Raw genomic sequence first — 21330 nt, 5'->3', positions numbered from 1 at the left:
CAATCTCCTGGGAAGAGACTTACTGTGTAAAATGGGGTGCGTCATTTATTGTACTCCTGAAGGTGTATTCTTGGACATACCTGAGAAACACGCTCAGGAAGTGCGAGACATGTTAGACTCCCCATCAAAATTAATGTCACATACCATTATGACAAATAGGAATCCATCCCAAATAGAAGAGATGACATCTCAGATACCAGAGTCACTTTGGACAAAAGACGGACAAGACACTGGATTAATGGCAAACGTAGCTCCAGTAGTTGTACAAGTAAAAGATGGTAGGATAGCTCCAAAAATCCCACAGTACCCTCTGAAGCCAGAGGTGGAGTTAGGAGTTTACCCAGTAATAGAGCGCTTGCTACAACAGGGCATTCTGGTAAGAACGTCCAGCACTGCTAATAGTCCCATCTTCCCTGTGAAAAAGAGTGGGGGGAGGGGTTACAGACTAGTGCAGGATCTAAGGGGGATTAACAAAATAGTTGAGAGTCAGTTCCCCGTAGTGCCAAATCCAGCTGTCATCCTAATGCAAATCCCTCCCACTGCCAAATTTTTCACTGTTATTGACCTCTGCTCCGCTTTCTTTTCGGTACCTCTGCACCCTGACAGCCAATATTTGTTTGCATTTACATACAGAGGAGTCCAATACACGTGGACTCGATTACCCCAAGGTTTCATAGATAGTCCAAGTATATTTTCTCAGGCTTTGCATGATTGTTTACAGTCTTTCCAACCAGACAGTGAATCAGTATTGATACAGTATGTGGACGATTTATTACTGTGTTCAGATTCACTGGAAGCATCTCTGAAGGATACGAAACAGCTCCTGTTTCATCTTTCAGACACAGGACACAAGGTGTCCAAAGACAAGCTACAATTATGCCAAACTAAGGTAAAATATTTGGGACACTGTCTAACACAAGGACTAAGACACCTGACCGCTGATAGAATCCAAGCAATTAGAGACATGACTCTGCCACAAACCCAGCAACAGATCAGAACGTTTTTAGGAATGTGTGGGTATTGCCGTAATTGGATCCCAGGGTTTTCCATTTTGGCGTTACCTTTGCAGGAAATGGTCTCCTCAAACAAACCTGATAGGATTTCGCATACAGACGAGTCCGAAACAGCATTTGAGAGACTCAAACAGTGCCTAACGCAGGCACCAGCACTAGGTATGCCATACTATGGGAAACCCTTTGAACTATACGGAACAGAAAGTGCTGGTTGCGCGGCAGGTGTACTAACCCAAAAACACGGTGATGCCAGTAGGCCAGTTGCATACTACAGCGCTCAGCTAGACACGGTAGCGCGATCCCTCCCCACATGCTTGCGAAGCGTTGCTGCGATAGCATTGCTAGTGACAAAAAGCGAAGATGTCGTGCTAGGCCACAACCTCACAATCCATACGCCACATGCAGTATCAGCCTTATTGAATTCTGCCCAAACCAGACACGTCTCATCAGCGAGATTTACAAGATGGGAATTGGCACTAATGGCCCCCGTAAACATCACCATAAGGAGATGCAGTGCATTAAATCCTGCAACGTATCTCCCAGGTGTGCCTGGTCAGGCACAAAGGGTGGAAGGTGAGAGTGATGGGGAAGGAGGATTTAATACAAAGGAAGATACACATGATTGTATGGAATATTTGACCCAAAATTTTACCGCAAGGCCTGACATCAGTGACAACCCACTGGAAGATGCAGAACTCACGTTCTACACGGACGGTAGTTGTCATAGACAGTCAGACTCGGGAGACTTGTGTACTGGATACGCAGTCGTAGATGACCAAGACACCATAGAAGCGGAACCGCTAGGCCCACCTCACTCAGCCCAGGTTGCTGAACTGGTCGCCCTAACCAGAGCATGTGAATTGGCTAAGGGTAAGTCAGCCAATATCTACACCGATTCTAGATACGCATTCGGGGTAGTCCATGATTTCGGAGCCCTATGGCGCCTCAGAAATTTCATGACGACAGCTGGTACACCGGTAGCGCATGCAGCTCACATAAAAAGGCTTCTAACAGCGATACAGGAACCCGACAGAGTGGCTGTTATCAAATGTAAAGCACACACATATAGCCAAGACCCGGTATCACTTGGTAACAGCCGAGCAGACGAAGCTGCTAAGTTAGCAGCTGCTACCCCCATACAGACAGACACCACACAATTGATGGTATTTAATACCATTAACACACAGAAGTTGTGTGAAATGCAAAATTTGTGTTCCACACAGGAAAAGGCAGTCTGGAAGGCAAAGGGATGTGGCCAGGAGTCCTCAGGACTCTGGACGGATGGACATGGTAAACCAGTGGCCCCCAGAGCATATCTTCCATGTCTGGCTGAAGCAGCTCACGGGCTGACTCATCTAGGCAAGGAAGGAATGTGCAAATTGGTGAGAGCATATTGGTGCGCCCCAGGATTCTCCTCTCATGCGAGTAAAAGAGCAATGTCATGCCTTACCTGTTTGAGAAAGAATATTGGAAAGGCAATACCTACAGAACCATCCCATATCCCACCTGCCGGCGGCCCTTTCCAGGTAATACAAATTGACTTTATACAATTACCCCCTTGTCGGAATTTGAAATATGTACTTGTTTGTATAGATGTTTTCTCAAATTGGGTCGAAGCATTTCCTGCAGCTACAAATACCGCTATGTTTACTGCTAAGAAAATTGTGCAGGAATTTGTATGTAGATATGGTATCCCTAGAATAATCGAAAGTGATAGGGGTACCCATTTTACAGGTGATGTCTTTCAAGGAATGTGTAAGTTGATGGGAATTGATAGCAAGCTGCACACTCCGTACCGTCCACAGGCGAGTGCGAAGGTCGAAAGAGTGAACAGTACTATTAAAAATAAATTGAGTAAAGTGATGGCAGAGACAGGATTGACATGGCCAGAAGCTTTACCCATTGTATTGTACAGTATCAGAACCACTCCCAGGTCCCCTCTTAATCTGTCCCCTTTTGAAATCTTGTTTGGTCGACAACCGCATGTCATGATTAACCCTCAGGATGATTTGAAATGTAACAATGAAGTAACTGTAAAGTACTTGATTAACATGAGTAAACAGTTAAGGAATCAACATGATAATCTGAAGTTGGTGATTCCTGATCTACCTGATAGTAATTGTCATGACATTGAACCTGGGGATTATGTAATGATACGGAATTTTCTACGCTCAGGTTGCCTTATTGACAGATGGGAAGGACCATACCAGGTCTTATTGACTAGCACTACAGCATTGAAGGTTGCTGAGAGAGAGACTTGGGTCCATTCATCCCACTGCAAGAAGGTTGCTGATCCAGAGAAGTCCCGTGATAAGGAACAGACGGTAGAGGTTGTATCACTGGAGTGTCTGTTCCAGGAGGACTGAGGCGGCACCTGAGCCTTGAGGACCGAGAGCTGTTGTCGACTCCCCACTCCCTTTTATTGTTTTTCTCCACTTCCCATCCCCTCTCCCTCAAATTTATTTTTCCTCCTTCTCATTCTTCTCCGTTTCCTCCTATAAGATGGATTTGCCCCAAGAGACTGTGATCCGGATTTTCCTGTTGACCATGATGTTGACCAGAGCAGTCTGTTCCGGCGAGAGTACCATGGAGGTCGATAGAGGTTCTGGAATGGGTTCTGATGATAAAGATGGAGGCGTAGTTTTCCAAGATCAACCTAACCAACAAGCAAAGGCGAGTATCAGAAAACGATCCGATAGCATTGACCATAGAAGAAATTGTGACGGATTGTTAGCTGAAGAAAACTGTATCTGTAGGCTCTGTAACAATGTCATTGAAGATGGGTGCATTAAGAAATGCCAATCCAGTTTTAATATCCATATGGACCGGCATCCATTGAGTGACTATCACTCCTTAGTGGGTAATGTGTTAAACAAAACAGATTGTTGGGTATGCTCTCAAGTACCTCAAGGTCATAGCAAATCAGGGCTAGTGCCATTTCCTTTAACGATAGGGGAGGTACTTGAGTTAAATGGTGGGAGACCGGTGGACAGGAGGTTTAATATCTCCAGCCCTCCTAGTTTGAAGCTCCACCAATACCATGTGGATAGGTCCCTATTATGTTTCAACATCTCCAATCCCAGAAAGCCGGGAAATTGGGAAGTGTCATGGAGTAACCACACCATGACCTTTTCGCATAGAGCAGATAGAATGCCTACAGATACAGAGCTTGTACGCCACATAGCCAGTAGAGGAAAATCTTTCCGGTATAGGTACACCTTAGGAAATAGGATTACGAGAGTTGGAGAAGTATCACCAGGATACTGTGCACATATCGTACAACCTGATACGTGTATTAAGCAGATGGAAGAATTAGGGTTAGGAGATTTCACCTGGAAGGTGTGTAATATGGTTATGTCCTTCTCCGTCCCATATGTTCTCCCCGATGATGCATATTTCATATGCGGGAGAAAGGCGTACAAGTGGCTTGCCCCAAACTCTGAAGGATTGTGTTATATTGGAAAAGTATTGCCTGAAGTAATGACTGTAACACATGATAAAATGAAAGACATACATCGTGGTGCCCAAGCTCCTTATACTCACACCCATTACGAGCACGTCGTTAAAAGGCACCTGATAGAGAAGACAGAGCATCCGGCCTCTGATCTGATAAGTGAATCCACCGGGATTCAATTCTTAATCGCGTTAGATTTCACCAGCACCGCTAGAGGAGTGCTAAATTATAAATACATATCAGCGCTCGCAAATTTGTTAGATAATATCACTGAAATGTATGATGACACGTTTAGATATACGGGAAGGGAACTTCAAGCTTCTAAAACAGAACTGGTGCAGCATAGAATGGTTCTTAATTACCACACAGCAGTGACAGGTGGATATTGTGTTACATTGGCAACACAGTACGGCGTGAAGTGTTGCACGTATATCACGAATAGCACCGAGGATCCGGTCGAGGTCATAGACCAAAAGATGGACGATATTCTCCAATTGAAGTGGGAATTTCGCCGAAAACACAATCTCACTCTTGCTGCTGTAGGTAATGAGCTGACTGGTTGGGTGTCATGGTTGAACCCGCGAAATTGGTTCTCCGGTTTGGGAGACTGGGCTCAAGGAGTCATAATGGATGTTGGGAAGTTTCTCCTATGTATCTTAGGTGTTATCATAACGATCGGTTTGATATTTAGATGCGGTCAGGCTTTAATGAGGTGCAATCGTCGTACTAAGGTAATGAGTTTGAGGAGTGAGGAAACTGTAATTAACCTGGATTTGATTTACGACCCAACGATAGAAACAATGATGTGATGAAAATGCGATTTCTACGGTCCGTTTCTTTCACCTGTTTTTCTGGTTTTTCTCCAAGATAAAAAGACCCACTTGGACGAGGAAGTTGACGAGACGCTATACAGACAACAGATAGACCAAAGAAGAAGTTTTGACCACTTGAGATATGGACATTTGATGAACTTTGCCATGGATCCCCAGTTTCCCTAGAATTCTTAAACTTACGCTAGCCCAACATTTTTTGTAAATCTAATGGCATTGACAAAGCTTATTGCTCACGCCTAATGAGCAAAACAGCGCAAAGAAGACGACTTTCAACTGATACCGAACAAAACTTCAACCGACAGATGTACATTAACCTGACATAGAATACCACCGCATTTACCGTAATTATGTCTTTTCTTCATTTCTACAACCCTCAGGTAATGACACACATAGTATAGGGAATACAGGCACAGATATCAGCAATCACATATTCCCCCATTCATGTATCATCAACTAAAATGTGCTCCCCATTTTGTTCAAAATCCAAAAAGAGCTCGGTAAAGTTTGACAGCCCATCCACAGACCCGTACCACGGGATAAGAAGGAATTCAAATGTATACTTCGCAATACCTCGAAGCTTGATTTACAACACGTACGGCACGATGATACATGACCCCCCCAAACATGGACTCATACACACATGCTTCTGCTATCTCACTAGGTCATACCCTCTTCACACCTACTCCTCTCTCCTCCCTTACCCAACCATGGAAATGAATTAACCCCTAACATATATTTTTCTCCTTTTGAAATGTTTTCAGGAAGTGGCAGTTATTATTGACTGCCAAAGGGTGGACTGTCAAAGTCAGAAAAATATCTCTATGCACACTACCATGTTTGCACCTCACACAGGTCCGTGCTGCGCATGCGTACGCTCTCCCGTACGTGCGCATACTCACAGTCGCGGGCACCCGCAGGCGCACGGTATGCGTATTTACGGTAGAGTTTATGTGGTTGTAGCGTGCGACTCAATCGTAACATATTTTCAGTAATAATGTATTTTGTAGATCATGGTCCCTTTGATAGATTCTGAAAGTTTGGTTAATATAGAATGTTTATGAACAGAGGAATCCCTCTTTGTTTGTTACGAAGGGTCAGACAGGAGTAATACAGTGGTGTTTAGTATCCATCGGAAGAATATTTAATTAGAAATATTCCGGTGTTGGTTTGAAGCAGATCAATCGCTCGTGCGAATAGTTATGGACATAAGAAGTTTATGAACATTTACTTTATTTGCACTTTATTACCCATGCGGCGGGAAACCCAGTTTCCCTCCCACCTGAGCAGTTGGAAATAGTCACAGCCCACCTGTATGAATCAACCTATGACCTTTTGTTATAATGCGAAGCCGAATTCCTATGTCCAATGAACAATGAGATTGTAGGGACCATTGAATTGTATTGTGTGTGGGGCATAAATAGGCAGGCCGACCGTATCCAGTTCTCTCTCTTCAACGGTTCTCATTGCTGATAATCGGGAGCTGGATATCGAGGCGCATGCGATCGTTCCCCTTGTGCGTAAGTTTTCTCCGTAATCATATTGTCTTACTGTGAGCCATCTCTCTCTCTCTATCTCTCTCTCTCTACTCTTTCTCTCGTATTTTCCTTAAATTGTATTGTATTGTATTTCCTGTGTAGTTTATCTGGTTAGTTGGTTTATGTTATATTGTAGTGTATCATTTGTACTGTGATTCTTTTTGCAAGTATAATAGTCATAATACATATAATAGGTTTCGGACCCTAAGCCCAGGTATCTGTGTATTCTTTATAGTGTTAAGTATTCTCTGAGCGTCGGTGACGCTCAAGCAGCTTTGTAGTTAATCAGGTTACACCAGGTTGCACTTACACTCTGTCTCTACACTAAGGTATACTGTGTATCTCATCGTTAAAGGTATAGATATAAAGGTTTAACGTTGTAAGCGTCTGCACCGCTGGTGATCTCCTCGTGGTCCCGAGCGTACGCTACGCTATAGCGAATCATCACGTTAGTCGGCAGCCAATAGCGTGCCTGCCTGTGATCACTGGGCCGTATGCGAACATGACGCTTGAGCGTCTCGACTACGGCTGAGCGATCACTACGCAACTTGCGTACCCTTACGGTACTTCTTACGTAGATAGCGTACAGTGTTCTTAGACCTCTTAAGGTGTTTTATATACGATAAATATTCAGCTTTATCAAGACCCATTAGGACAATAGATAACATACTGCTTTGGGCGCATCAGTGTCATGGTTCAGGGTAATGCGTCCAAAACCCAGCCTTCTTTCTTACCTGGTCGGTTGCTTGTCAGATGCCGGCCCCAGAAGGTGCAGGATTTGTGCGGAGTTGATTGCTTCTACAGCCAGGTCCGGAGGTTCCATGGATGCCGCACTGGGGTGCACAGAGCAGGATTGCCTTGCATGGAGCACATATATGTGCCGAGTGGGGTTCAGGGTGCGCTACTGGCATTCCACATGTTGCTATTTGCGCTAGACCAGCAGCATGAATGTCGCCATTTAGTCCTGAATCAGGTGATATGATTCTGACCAATCCTGTCCAGTCTGGAGCTCAGCTGACACTTCCAGCCAATCCAGAACAACCTTTGGGTATAAAGTTTCCTGGTCTGCATGGCCTAGGTTGTCAGTGTCATGAGTCACACAGCTCTGCATGTGAGCATTGTCTGCTCTCTAGCAATCCTATCCATTTCCTGGGGATCATGATCCCAGTATAGTTTCTCTCTAGGTATCTTCCAGGCTTCTCTACCATTGCTGCAAGTCTGATGTTCTCTACCATCGGTGCAAGTCCAATATTCTATACCATCGGTGCAAGTCCAATGGCCCTCATTCCGAGTTGTTCGCTCGGTATTTTTCATCGCATCGCAGTGAAAATCCGCTTAGTACGCATGCGCAATGTTCGCACTGCGACTGCGCCAAGTAACTTTACTATGAAGAAAGTATTTTTACTCACGGCTTTTTCTTCGCTCCGGCGAACGTAATGTGATTGACAGGAAATGGGTGTTACTGGGCGGAAACACGGCGTTTCAGGGGCGTGTGGCTGAAAACGCTACCGTTTCCGGAAAAAACGCAGGAGTGGCCGGAGAAACGGTGGGAGTGCCTGGGCGAACGCTGGGTGTGTTTGTGACGTCAACCAGGAACGACAAGCACTGAACTGATCGCACAGGCAGAGTAAGTCTGGAGCTACTCTGAAACTGCTAAGTAGTTAGTAATCGCAATATTGCGAATACATCGGTCGCAATTTTAAGAAGCTAAGATTCACTCCCAGTAGGCGGCGGCTTAGCGTGTGTAACTCTGCTAAATTCGCCTTGCGACCGATCAACTCGGAATGAGGGCCAATATTCTATGCCACCGTTGCAAGTCCAATATTCTTTACCATTGGTATTCATTACCATCGGTGACTCCTAAATTATTCCTTTCTAGTGCTAACCCAGGTGACCCAGATAGGGGGTCACAACTGGCCTGTCGGCACAGCTAAGCCCAAATTCCCTTGCGGGCATCCCTTGTGAATACCACCAATGGGGTAAGACTCCACACCCCTGGCTTGGGTCTTAGTCAACTACCTGGTGTTAGTTTATGTACTCCATCTACTACTTCTCCGTAGTAGCTAGCACTTCAGTCACTAATGTGAAGGAACTATATTAAGCCTCCTAACTTCACGTCATCCTCAAACCCAGCACAACATGGCCCTACCACAAGGAACGAGATCCATCCACAACAAATCCTGACAATCAGTAGTTTTAGCATCCCATGTACTTGCCTCATTCTTTACTTCCCTCCCCTATTCTTTGCACCTCTGTCATGAATTTTACTCTTACCTCTTGCCTGTTCCCATAGTCTGCCTCTTGCTCTCTAATCACCGCACACAATAGCAGCTCACCTAATACACACAGTATTCCCCTCTCCAGCCCAAGAAATGATACTGCAGATACCTCAGAGTGTGCACATCCATCCTTCTCCACCTGAACAAAGCTGAAAAGGGTAAAGGTGAGTCAGTAATTTATTTCAGAGCTGACTGATGGTGGAGGGTGGACAGGGTTGGTTCTAGACTAAGTATAGCCCATGCCAAAAAGTCCCTTTGGTCTCTCCTTAAAAAAAAATTATATACTTTTTTTGTGTGTGTGTACTAAATAAAAATACATCTTACCTACAGTATATGGTTGTTTCCGTGCAACAGGAAGCCTTTGAAGAAACTGATCCTCTATGGCCAAAGTGTCTTCAGTCAGTATTCACTATTCATTTAGGACAGGGCTGGCCAAACCGGTCCTCGAGATCTACCAACAGTTCACATTTTCCAGACCACCTAGCTGGTGCACAGGTGTAGTCATTACTAATTAAGATGTGCTGCATTCATTCCTAACTGACAATTCTACAGATCTCCAGGAGGCATGGAAAACATGAACTGTTGGTAGATCTCGAGGACCGGTTTGGCCAGCCCTGATTTAGGAGATCACCTGGTCCGAGATCACCTAGGGGGTAATTCAGACTTGATCGTAGCAGCAAATTTGTTAGCAGCTGGGCAAAACCATGTGCACTGCAGGGGGTGCAGATATAACATGTGCAGAGCGAGTTAGATTTGGATGGGGTGTGTTCTAACTGAAATCTAAATTGCAGTGTAAAAATAAAGCAGGCAGTATTTACTCTGCACAGAAACAATATAACCCACCCAAATCTAACTCTCTCTGCAAATGTTATATCTGACCCTACCCCCCTCCCGCAGTGCACATGGTTTTGCCAAACTGCTAACAAATTTGCTGTTGCGATCAAGTCTGAATTACCCCCATGGTCCTATTTGTGTAGGAATATAACCAATGTCATCCTAATACAACATAGGTTCAACGTGACTCGTGTTGTGTGTCAACACCTGTGTCTCCTCCAGCCTCCTTTCCCCTATGTCTCCAGTGTTCTGCTCCTTCAGCCTCCTGCCCAATCTTTTCCGCCTTCTGTCTTTCCAGCCTCCTGCCCCGTCACTCCAGCCTACTGTAACTGCAGCCTCCTTTCCCCATGTAATTGCAGCCTCCCGTCCCCATGTAACTTCAGCCTACTGTCCTAATGTAATTGCAGTCTCCTGTCCCCATGTAACTCCAGCTTCTTGTCCCCGCCTCCTGTGTCACCTCAACCCAGTGGTGCAAGTAGAAAAAATGTCTTATAGGTACTGTGTGTAAAATGGGCGTGGCCAAATGCCACAAGGGGCGTGACCGATGAAAATGGGGGCATGGTACACATATGGGAGAGCCAGATACACATGACCCCAATAGTGCCAGATACACGTTGCCCCACAGTGCCAGATACACATAGCCCCCACAGTGCCAGATATACAATGCTCCCACAGTGCCAGATATACAATGCCCCACAGTGCCAGATATACAATGTCCCACTGTGTCAGATATACAATGTCCCACTGTGTCAGATATACAATGCCCCACAGTGCCAGATATACAATGTCCCACTGTGTCAGATATACAATGTCCCACTGGGTCAGATATACAATGCACCAGCTGTGTCAGATATACATTGCCCCCACAGTGCCAGATATACATTGCCCCCACAGTGCCAGATATACAATGCCCCCACAGTGCCAGACATACAGTACCCCCCACAGTGCCATACAGTACCCCCCACAGTGCCAGATATACAATGCCCCACTGTGCCAGATATACAATGCCCCCGCTGTGTCAGATATACATTGCCCCCACAGTGCCAGATATACATTGCCCCCACAGTGCTAGATATAAAATGCCCCCACAGTGCCAGATTTACAATGCCCAACTGTGCCAGATATACATTGCCCCCACAGTGCTAGATATACATTGCCCCCACAGTGCTAGATATACAATGCCCCCAAAGTGCCAGATTTACAATGCCCCACTGTGCCAGATATACATTGCACCCACAGTGCTAGATATACATTGACCCCACAGTGCTAGATATACAATGCCCCCACAGTGCTAGATATACAATGCCCCCACAGTGCCAGATTTACAATGCCCCACTATGCCAGATATACATTGCCCCCACAGTGCCAGATATACATTGCCCCCACAGTGCTAGATATACAATGCCCCCACAGTGCTAGATATACAATGCCCCCACAGTGCCAGATTTACAATGCCCCACCATGCCAGATATACATTGCCCCCACAGTGCCAGATATACATTGCCCCCACAGTGCTAGATATACAATGCCCCCACAGTGCCAGACATACAGTACCCCCCACAGTGCCAGACATACAGTACCCCCCACAGTGCCAGATATACAATGCCCCACTGTGCCAGATATACAATGCCCCCGCTGTGTCAGATATACATTGCCCCCACAGTGCCAGATATACATTGCCCCCACAGTGCTAGATATAAAATGCCCCCACAGTGCCAGATTTACAATGCCCAACTGTGCCAGATATACATTGCCCCCACAGTGCTAGATATACAATGCCCCCACAGTGCCAGATTTACAATGCCCCACTGTGCCAGATATACATTGCCCCCACAGTGCTAGATATACATTGACCCCACAGTGCTAGATATACAATGCCCCCACAGTGCTAGATATACAATGCCCCCACAGTGCCAGATTTACAATGCCCCACTATGCCAGATATACATTGCCCCCACAGTGCCAGATATACATTGCCCCCACAGTGCTAGATATACAATGCCCCCACAGTGCTAGATATACAATGCCCCCACAGTGCCAGATTTGCAATGCCCCACTATGCCAGATATACATTGCCCCCACAGTGCCAGATATACATTGCCCCCACAGTGCTAGATATACATTGCCTTACTCAGGCTGCTCCACGTCCCCTCCAACTGATGTGCTCCCTGCTCCGCCTCCTCCTAACACGCTCGGCTCAAACAGCCTCAGCAGCCAGCCCCCCTCTGTGCCCACTGCCGCAGGAGCGTGATGACGTCACGATCACGCTCCCAGCACACTGGGAAGGGGAGGCGCAGCAGCGGTACCCGGCCGGCCACAGCAACTGGTAAGCGCTGCGCACATCAAATCTGTGAGCGGTGGCCCGGCAGAGTGGGTACGGCATACCCGCAGCTAAACTCTTAGGGGTACGCCGTACCCACCCACTTGCAGCACTGCCTCTCCCCTCTAATTTACCTTTGTCTTGGGCAGCCTGCATTCTTGTTCCTCTTCTCAATCCTCTGTTCCTGTCAGCAACAAGGTGCCACTGGCTGCTGCTGCTGTGCTGGGGTTGGCACACACAAATTAAGAGAAAAGTCTAGGAGCAGAACATTTTGTCCCTCCTGGAGAGGGCCATGTTGGGAGGTATGCATTAACTATATTCAATAATAGAGTTAATCTAAAAAAACAAATAAAGATGGGCAGAAGGACATTACAAAAAGAATAGCAGCTGTAGTCCAAGCATGGCTTGTTGTCAGCACTGAGACAGTTCCTGGCAGTGAAAATCGCAGCTCACCCTGATTAGGGAAGACTGTCTGTGTAATCAAAGACATGAGAACTTGTTACCTTCTATAAGGTAATTGAGTTAAGTGCCTGAGTCTCCCCACTGCATACCTCCCAACTTTCTAAATATTGAAAGAGGGACGCACGCGCCCACCAAAAAGGGGTGTGACTTATTGAAAAGGGGGCGTGGCTTTGCGGGAGGACCCACAATCGCAAGCCACGGCTCGTTTTGGTCACTGAGGGAGCATGCCCAGCGTTCCGTGAGCTGCTGGCATGCCCCCTCTCCTCCTGTCTCAAGTGAATAGACGCTGTGCGCACGCGCACAGCGTCTATTCACCGCTGCTCTGCTAAGCAGGGCAGCGATGACAGGAGCCTCCCAACTGCCCCCCCCCCCCACCGCGGGACACTGCGGCCCACGGGTGGGACAGTCCCCAAAAATCGGGACTGTCCCGCGAAAATCGGGACAGTTAGGAGGTATGCCACTGCACGGTTGTGAGATAATCTTCTGCCATATGCAATGGTTCAAATCAGTTAATAGAGACAGTCAAAGGATGAACCTTATTACAATTCTCACAGTGACACAATTTCCCGGCTTACCTCTGATGTGTATAGAGGGCCTAATTCAGAGTTGATCGCAGCAGCAAATTTGTTAGCAGTTGGGCAAAACCATGTGCCCTGCAGGGGGGCAGATATAACATGTAAAGAGAGAGTTAAGGGCCATACACATTTAAAGATCGGGCAGTTCGGCGGCGGATATGGCCGACGGGCGACCCGGCAGCGGGGGGGGGGGGGGGGGGGGCAGTGACAGGGGGAGTGAAGTTTCTTCACTCCCCCCGTCACCCGGCTCCATAGAAGTGCAGGCAAATATGGACGAGATCATTCAGACCTGATCGCTCGCTACCTATTTTTTGCAGCGCTGCGATCAGATAGTGGCCACCTATAAGGGAGTGCATTTTTGCATTTGTGCGATCGCATGTGCAGCCGAGCACTACAAAAAAGTTTTGTGCAGTTTCTGAGAAGCTCAGAACTTACTCAGCCGCTACGATCACTTCAGCCTGTTCTGGCCCGGAATTGACGTCAGACACCCGCCCTGCAAACGCTTGGACATGCCTGCTTTTTTCCAACCACTCCCAGAAAACGGTCAGTTGACACCCAGAAACGCCTTCTTCCTGTCAATCTCATTGCGCTCGGCTGTGCGAATGGATACTTCGTACAATCCATCGCCCAGCAACGATACGCTTTGTAGCCGTACAACGCGCCTGCGCATTGCGGTGCATACGCATGCGCAGTTCGGACCTGATCGCAGCGCAGCGGAAAAACCTAGCGTGCAATCAGGTCTGAATGACCCCCATGGTTTTGCCCAACTGCTAACAAATTTGCTGCTGCGATCTACTCTGAATTACCCCCAGAGACTTGTATAGCCTTCAGTGACTGCCCAGTAGAGCCAGTGTCATTGGAGGAGATATACTGAATATTTAATTATTTTAAACGTCATACATTTTCATTATTTGAGATACTTTGTGAATAAAACAAGTGTATTCCTGTTTCCATTAATTCTAAGTTCCTTGAACGATTAAGGCAGCAAGTAATGTAATATATTCCATGATTATGGGGCTGATTGAGTCAGACAAGTGTTTTGCCACAGTTGTGTCTGCTTCTTTATGCTAATGCCACTACTTCAATGGTGTACATCTATGTGTCCAAGAGGGCATGGACTGAGATGCCCACTGCCTTAGACACTGATATTCCAGCCTATGACAGGTGCAGTTTCTGGCCTCTGCTCCTGTGAGCAGTTCAGCGTCTTTGTACACATCCTCTTTCCACTACATGCCTGTAACATGCCTCTGAAACGTGCAAATGATGCAACATCTCCTTTTTAGCCACCCCCCTCCTTGTTACCTCCCAGTCACCGTCCAGCAATGTCCCGTATATTTCTGCTACCGTGCATCCAAATCTGTACTGTGCGCAAAATCGGGATGCATGCGCAGTGCGATTCACACGCATGCACAGATAAAAAAAACATTGCATCTGAGACATCTCTGCTGCGTCCACTGCGTCTGACATCTCTGCTGCATCCATCTCAGTATCAGTCCACTACAGGGTCCTATTCCAGTGCAATCTACAGCTGACATAGCATTATGATTTATTTATAGCTTCAGATGCATTCAGGAGATGTCATTTACTAAGAGCACACAATTTGTACAGCAAATACACGTACCGTATATACTCGAGTATATGTCGACCCGAATATAAGCCGAGGCACCTAATTTTACCACAAAAACCTGGGAAAACTTATTGACTCGAGTATAAGCCTAGGGTGGGAAATGCAGCTCTACCCGTACACAGACCTCATAGTGCCAGATATGCCCTCATAGTGCCAGATATGCCCCACAGTGCCAGATGTGCCCCACAGTGCCACATATGCCCCACAGTGCCACATGTGCCAGATATGCCCCACAGTGCCAGATATGCCCCACAGTGTCAGATGTGCCAGATATGCCCCACAGTGCCAGATATGCCCCACAGTGCCAGATATGCCAGATATGCCCCACAGTGCCAGCTATGCCCCACAGTGCCAGATATGCCCCACAGTGCCAGATGTGCCACATATGCCCCACAGTGCCACATGTGCCAGATATGCCCCACAGTGCCAGATATGCCCCACAGTGTCAGATGTGCCAGATATGCCCCACAGTGCCAGATATGCCCCACAGTGCCAGATATGCCCCACAGTGCCAGCTATGCCCCACAGTGCCAGATATGCCCCACAGTGCCAGATGTGCCCCACAGTGCCAGATATGGTCCACAGTGCCAGGTGTGCCAGATATGCCCCACAGTGCCAGGTGTGCCAGATATGCCCCACAGTGCCAGGTGTGCCAGATATGCCCCACAGTGCTAGATACTTACCCTCCGTCGCTGCCGCGCTGTCTTCTGAAGGAGGGACACGGAGAGTGCAGCGCGCGGCTCTCCTGTGACCCTCCTGCGTCTCCGGCGGCAGGGGCGTGTGTTAAAGGAAGTACCGGTTCGTGCGCTTCCTTTAACACACACACGCCGCTGCTGCCGGAGATGCAGGAGGGACACAGGAGAGCCGCGAGCTGTGCTCTCCGTGTCCCTCCTAACGCTGACTCGAGTGTAAGCCACCTTAAAAAAAGTGCTGAAAAAGTCGGCTTATACTCGAGTATATACAGTACTTTAATTTTACACTGGTGCATCTGGAAAGTCTTTCCAGTGTATTTCAAAGCTCTGCCAGTGCATTTCAAGATGCATGCATGGTATCCGGTCTCTAGGTCGACAAGACTTAGGTCGACATGAGTTTTTCACATTTTTTTTCCTTAATTTTTTGAACTTTTTCATACTTTACGATCCACGTGGACTACAATTGGGAACGGTAACCTGTGCAGAACGTAGAGAGGCACCTTACCCGAAACTGCGAGGGGACACGGTGCACTAATTGGGGTTCCTGGTCACTGTATGGAGAAAACGACACCCCAAAAAGTGAAAAAACTCATGTCGACCTTATGTCATGTCGACCTACTACATGTCGACCTAGAACTCATGTCGACCTACTTACTGTCGACCAATAGTGGTCAACCTAGACACTGTCGACCCAGTGGCGTAACTAGGGGGCCGCAGCCACTGCGGTCTATTGGAGGCACGCAGGGCTACGGGGGCGCCACCACCACCACTGATTGCGGCTGTTTTGGGAAGGATGACACGGAGGGCACAGTGCGCACCTCTCCTGTGTGTCCCTCCTGGGTTTCCAGCGGCAGCGGCGACCCTGTAAAATGAAGTGCCCATTCGTGAGCTCTGATTGGCTCACGAACCAGCACTTCATTTGACAGACACACCGCTGCCGCCGGAGACGCAGGAGGGACACACAGGAGAGGCATGCGCTGTGCCCTCCTTCCCAAAATGCACAGCAGCGGGGGAGCCCGGGGGGGGGGGGGGGTACCTGGCCTGGGGGAGCATATTTGGCACTGGGGGGGCATATTTGGAACTGGGGGAGCATATTTGGCACTGGGGGAGCATATTTGGCACTGGGGGGTATATGTATCCCTGGCACTGGGGGGGGGGTGCATATTTGGCACTGGGTGTATATGTGTACCTGGCACAGGGGGGGGCATATTTGGCACTGGGGATATATGTGTACCTGGCACTTGGGGGGTCATATTTGGCACTGGGGGTATATGTGTACCTGGCACTGGGAGGGCATATTTGGCACTGGGGGTATGTGTGTAGCTGGCACTGGGGGGGCATATGGGGCACTGGGGGCATATGTGTGCCTGGCACTGTGGGGGAATATCTGTCACTAGGACCATATGTGGCACTGGGAGCACAGCCCTAGCAACAAGCATTACCCCCTGGTTACAAGCACAACACCCAGCTCATGAAATCCCTGGCAACAAGCATTACCCCCTAGCAACGAACATGACACCCAGTGCATGAAACCCCTGGCAACAAGCTTGAAACCCAGCACATGATACCTCTGGCAACAAGCATAACACCTATCGCATGAAAGCCCTGGCAACGAGCATGACACCCTGAGCATGAAAACCCCTGGCACCGTGCATGGAACCAAGAGAACGGAACCCCTGGCAACAAGCAGTTAATTTAAAAGTAATTAGAAGCCTTACTGTAGGACTTAATGTGTAATGGGCATTGCGGTGTGTGGCATAATGTATCACGGACATTGCGGTGTGTGTCATAATGTGTCACAGGCATTACAGTGTGTGACATACTATATCACGGGCATTGTGGTATAATGTCTCAAGCGCATTGCAGTGTGTGGCATAATGTATAACGGGCATTGCAGTGTGTGGCACAGGGTATAACGGGCATTACGTTGTGTGGTATACGATATCACGGGCATTATGGTATCTGGTATAATGTCTCAGGATCATTGCAGTATGTGGCATAATGTATCAAGGACATTGCAGTGTGTGGCATAATGTATCATGGACATTGTGGTGTGTGTCATAATGTGTCGCAGGCATTGTATGTGCTATAATGTATCAGGGGCATTGTAGTGTGTAGCATAATGTATAACGGGCATTGCGATGCGTGTCATAATGTGTCACAGGCATTATGGTGTGTGGCATAATGTGTCGGGGGCATTATGGTGTGTGGCATATTCTGTCATGGGCATTATTGTGTGTGGCATAATGTCTAAGGGCCATTGCAGTATGTGGCATAATGTATACTAGGCATTACTATAAGGAGGAAAAATTACAAATAATGTAAGGGGCATGAATCAGGATTCATTTTTTTCCTGTGTTGGCCAATGTCTGGGCGTGCAGGTTACAAAACTGGGGTATAAAGTAGTCTTTTCCTGCAATGCCACGCCCCTTTATGCAAAGCAACGCCCATTTCAGCAAAGTCACGCCCCTTTTTGCGGCACGAGCGGATTCATCACTTTACTAGTGGCAATTATGGCGGGAAGGGGGGGCGCCAGAGAATGTTTTGGCTTGGGGGAGAAATTTGTCTAGTTACACCACTGTGTCGACCTAAATCTTGTTGACCCTCCATACCACACCCGCATGCATATACAGTACTTGGGCCCTTAGGCTAGAAGTGCATATACTGTAGGTGTGCGGAAAGGTGAACAAATCTCCATAAGTGTACTGTGCAAATGTGCACACGTCACACTTGCTACAATTTTGCTAACACCTTTTAATAAACAGTTCTGTTTACCGCCTAAAATATTGCACAGTTTTATCTCATTTATCATTCCAACTAATTATGTGAGTGACATGACACTAACTATTATTTAGTGCTAGTTGTGAGCTGATAAACAGATGTTTGGAGCTTCTAGATGTCCTCCAGGGAATATTTGAACTATTGATCTATCTTTCTTAATCCATTCCACTATATTTTGGACTTTAATTTTCATGTTGTCATTATTTGAGTGTATTATTGTGTTTTGTTACATAACTGCACCATTTTGTTGAGCTCTATTAATAGTATTTCAAAGTTAATAAAGTGCACAAGTGCATAAAACAAATGTTTCATTTTGAATATAGGGGACTATTCAGAGATGCACGCATGCTGGGGTCCGCCGATCATGTGTGTTGCACCGCCCCACAATGCATGTGGAATTTAATTGCAAATGCATTGATTAGAGGATGACCCCTGCGCCCAGACCCCACGACGCCCAAAGCTGTCAATCATGATGCGATTGCATGTTCTGGGATGCGATTGCATCATGACAGCCTGCACACGTGCACTGCGGCCGCTACACATTCGCAGACTCTGTGGATGCAGCCACTGCGTACAGACGAGCGGCTGCGTCCGGGTCTGAATAAGACCCATAGATAATGAGGAGTAAAGCATTGGTGTCGTGATTAATTAGGCACAATTGTCTCAGTATCTTGGCTATTACATTTATATTTCTTAATTTACTCTAAGAAAATAGGATTTTAATACCTACCGGTAAATCCTTTTCTCTTAGTCCATAAAGGATGCTGGGGGTGCTTCAAGAACCATGGGGTATAGACGGCATCCGCTGTTAGGTTCCTGGTGCTCAGTACAAGGGAGATGTTATGAAGTGAGTCCAGAGCACCAGGACGTAATGCTGGGAAAGGGGAATGGAAAGGGAATAGCCCCTGGCGCCCTATCTCCGTTGTCTCGCCCGTGCTGTCAGTACACTCTTGCGAGACTATGGTTGCTTGAGCCCATGGCAGCCGCGTTTGAAAGGCGGATTACGTCTGCCCAACTTCAATGCCCCCTCAGGTCTTAATGAGAGACAAAGAGTGAACCGAGACAGGGTGATAACAAGGGGCCCTCTAACTAAACAACAAGGCCAGGGGCTACTAACAAACCTAAAACCAAAGTATGTGCGGCTTGCCGCCAAAGGAAAAGAACAACAAAGGAAATGCTGACCACACGCCGACACAATACTTTTGTGTACCGGCGGTGACAGCATAAGCAGAACCCTCTGCAAAACACCAGTGACAGAAATAATAACGGAATACAGCGGCCTAGGCCGACGGACGCGGCAGAGCCGCTACTCACGGAACCGGTACGAATACTGGCAAACAGACAGGAACCCCCAATGCTGCCGACACAGACTCTCAGAACTGGAGGACAGGCAGAATCCCAAACGACAGACCGGTGGACACCAAGAAGCCAGAAACTCGACCAGGCATAGGCAAAGCCACCGGACTTCTGGACAAGAACGCTTCACGGCAGGACACGGGATCAGACACAGGAATCGACACAGGGACTGACACAGGAATCGACACAGGAAGCAGCTCGACAGACACTGCTACACAGGAGCTCAGGAACTGGCAGGAACAAGCTCAGAACTCAAGCAGACTGGAAACCTAGAAATATCACCAGCATCTGTGAATTGCACTGAGCCAGCATATAACAGAGAGGCCTAATTAATAATGTCATGCAGCTGCCCTGTTGCATGACTCCAAACTGACAAGATGCAATTAGCAGCCAGGTGAGGCTGAACACATGGGAACAAGCTGCAATTACACAGACTCACCAGCGGCAGCAAACAAGAGTATTCTTAAACAGAGCAACGGGAAATCCTGGCCTGCAAGACAACTTATAAACATAAAATAGGAATGAACCACTACCTGTGGTTCATAACAGTATCCCCTCCTTAAGGGTGAGCTCCGAGCACCCCATGACACCCACGGGGAACATGAACAGAAGAATAACATAAAATACATAACAAAAATGCAAAAATGGAAATTAGCCACAGCCGTGGCTCATAACATTACCCCCCCCCCTTGAGGAGGGGTCAAAGGACCCCAAAATTCAGACTATCCAACAAGGGATACAAAAAAAAACCTGACACACTGGTCTAACAGACAAGAAAACAGAAACAAGCTGTAACAACAGCTTGTAACAGTGCCCTCCCCTTGACGGTGGCCACCGGACACAAGACTAGGAAAAAAAATCTTTTTTTTTTTTTTTATCAAGGCAAGAGTCAAAAATAATTTCTTTTTCTTCTTCTTCTTTTTACAAAGCTCTTTAGGTCTGACCAAGGTAATTCCCCAAGCATTGTCTGAACTGACGGTACCACCCAGCAAGGCAGCGTTCAAATCAGAGATAGGTTTCTTACCCTTGGGAGCTGAACTTTCAGGCAAAGTACTCCTATTAGAAGAAGAATTCAGAAAAGCACATCCTGCAGTCAAAACAACGGGCTGAGACTCTTGTCCCGAGTTTACAGTATTTGGTGGACTCTCAGCAGACAAGACGGGTGACTTAGAGGAACCTGAACCAATTTCTTTGGAACCATATCTTTTAATAATTGCATCACTGAATGCTGGGGGATCCTGAAGAATGGGATCTTCAGCTTTCATTAGGCTGGTCGCCCACTCAAAAGGCTCTCCTCTAAAAGAATAAATCAGAGCACAAGGTTCTCTAAAGTGATGCCCAGAAATGGTCTAGACAACATAATAATATAATAGTGTTTGAAAAGCGCCAGAAATTGGGCTAAGTCCCCATCAAAGATTATGGATGTTGAGATATCAACAGAGTCAGGATCTGTTTCCTTCCCATCTGACTGACTGGAGTGCTTTGCTAGGACCTGGTCACTATTGACATTACTCGAGGCTGAGACTCTCTGAACCCCACCCGGGGCAGTGACTTTCTGAACCCCACACG

The sequence above is a fragment of the Pseudophryne corroboree genome, chromosome 7 (assembly GCF_028390025.1).
Source record: "Pseudophryne corroboree isolate aPseCor3 chromosome 7, aPseCor3.hap2, whole genome shotgun sequence".
Taxonomy (NCBI): domain Eukaryota; kingdom Metazoa; phylum Chordata; class Amphibia; order Anura; family Myobatrachidae; genus Pseudophryne; species Pseudophryne corroboree.
Note: the sequence above shows the minus strand (reverse complement) of the source record.